The sequence below is a fragment of the Micropterus dolomieu genome, linkage group LG04, assembly GCF_021292245.1.
Source record: "Micropterus dolomieu isolate WLL.071019.BEF.003 ecotype Adirondacks linkage group LG04, ASM2129224v1, whole genome shotgun sequence".
Lineage (NCBI taxonomy): Eukaryota > Metazoa > Chordata > Actinopteri > Centrarchiformes > Centrarchidae > Micropterus > Micropterus dolomieu.
The window spans coordinates 19,746,986-19,748,994 of NC_060153.1; positions in this window are offsets into that span (position 1 = coordinate 19,746,986).

Here is a 2,009-nt window from a genome sequence, read left to right on the forward strand (position 1 = left end):
GTGTGTGTTACAAAATTGCAAACTGAGTGCAAAGCAGTGTTTGTGCTTTTAGTTTTGCAAACTCAGTGAGTGGTTTTGCTATACGTATTAATAGTTTTAGAAATTGTGCTACAAGAATCACGATTAGCGCTTAAGCATTCAGAAAAAACTGTAAAGGTTCAGTGTGCAAGTTTTAGTGGCATCTAGTGGTGAGGGCTGCAAATTGCAAGCAACGGCTCACTGTGCAGTTACGTGCTCCTCGGATGGTCCCATTTCCTGAGTTGGGAAGTCGTTCTTCCGACTTCGGTGGATTCATGTGCCATATCCCATGTACACATTATTCTGGCTCTTGTGCTAAATGATACGTGTGGTCCTCCATTTGTCCACATTTCACTAACCTTTTTACTTCTAATAAACCAGATGACTTATACTACTACTACTATTACTACTACTACTACTGCTTCTTCTTATACATATTCAATGTAGTGATGAAACGTGGTCCATAAGCAGTTTGTCCGTTTGAGCTACTGTAGAAACATAGCGGCGCAACATGACAAAGTCCATGTAAGGGGACCCGCAGTATGTAGATAGTAATGGCTCATTCTATGGTAACAAAAACTTAACGGTGTATTATGTAGGGTCTTTATACAGAACTGAAAACATAGTTATGCATATTATATTGCATTTCTGTCGATATATCCTCCTAAATATTAACCATTACAGTTCTTCAGGTTACAATGGAGATGCTACTGAGTTGGCAGTCCCTCGTCAGATGGAAAGTTGTAACACTGAAGGTAAGCCTGTTTCTTTTGGTGTTACATCAAAGATTATTAGGAACAGGACAGGCTGTTGTTTTGCTCGTTTGCAGTTGGCGGTGGAATTTTTCATACAGTAGCCAGGCATGTGCAGCGAGAGAGATGTCCATCAGCTATTAATCACTTGTTGGGTGGCTAATGGGCACCAAGCTCACCATCACGTTAATGCTGAAACGAAAACAAAGACAACAAAGAGTATCACGAGTGCCAAGGCAGAAATAACACCTGAACACCGCGAAACACCGTCATTTTATTCAATAATATAGTAGATAAGTATGTAGATAACTGGTTAGCTATATGACATTTTGGTTTTACAGAAGTATTTTAGGGGATAATCAGATCTTGAAAATCCAGAGGATATCATTTTACTGTCCCCATCCTTTTCACGTGTTTCCTTTAAAGCATTTCTTTAAACACTAAACCCAATATTGATTCCGGTAATATGAGGCTTGATACATGAACATCAGAAGAAGAAATATCGATATTTAAACAATTTGGAACTTGTCAGCAACACACACAGTTTACAAACAGACATTTAATGTCTCAGCAAATTTCAGTATGAAATATAATGGAAATGATTTCCTACCTACAACATTGATTTAGCTTCAAATAAGTGTCAGGTACAACTTCCACTATACTCTGTTTAAGGTAGAGTAGGTAAAAGTGTTATAACAGTTTGTGTAAGAACTCTTAATCTCAGTCCCAAATTAACAGTGTTATCCCGATACACCAGAGAGAATACCTGCTAAACCTGATTATACCAGAAAATCCCATTACTAATTCAAATGCCAGACAGTGTGCTTCGGGCTTTCAAAGAGTTTTTCAAAGAAATTCACCACAGCTTCAGAGATTCTATAGGAGCCGTCAGATGCACTCAAAAAGAAATGCACTAATGAAGGAAAACTTAATGAGACGCTTTTGGCAATAACGTCTCGGGTTACGTATGTAACCCTGGTTCCCCGAGAAGGGGAACGAGAGACTGTGTCGGTTACGACACTATGGGAACGCCTCTAGGCGAAGCAGGTCTGAACGTGAATGAAATCACTCCAATCCTATTGGCTTGTTGCTAGAACGGTAAGGTGTGACGGAATAACTGGAGGAGTATAAAGCACACCTGTACACACTCATCATTAGCTTAAACTATGAAGCAGGCGCTTCAGGCGGGGAGAGAGGTGCGGCGGGCCGACGCAGTCTCTCGTTCCCCTTCTCGGGGAA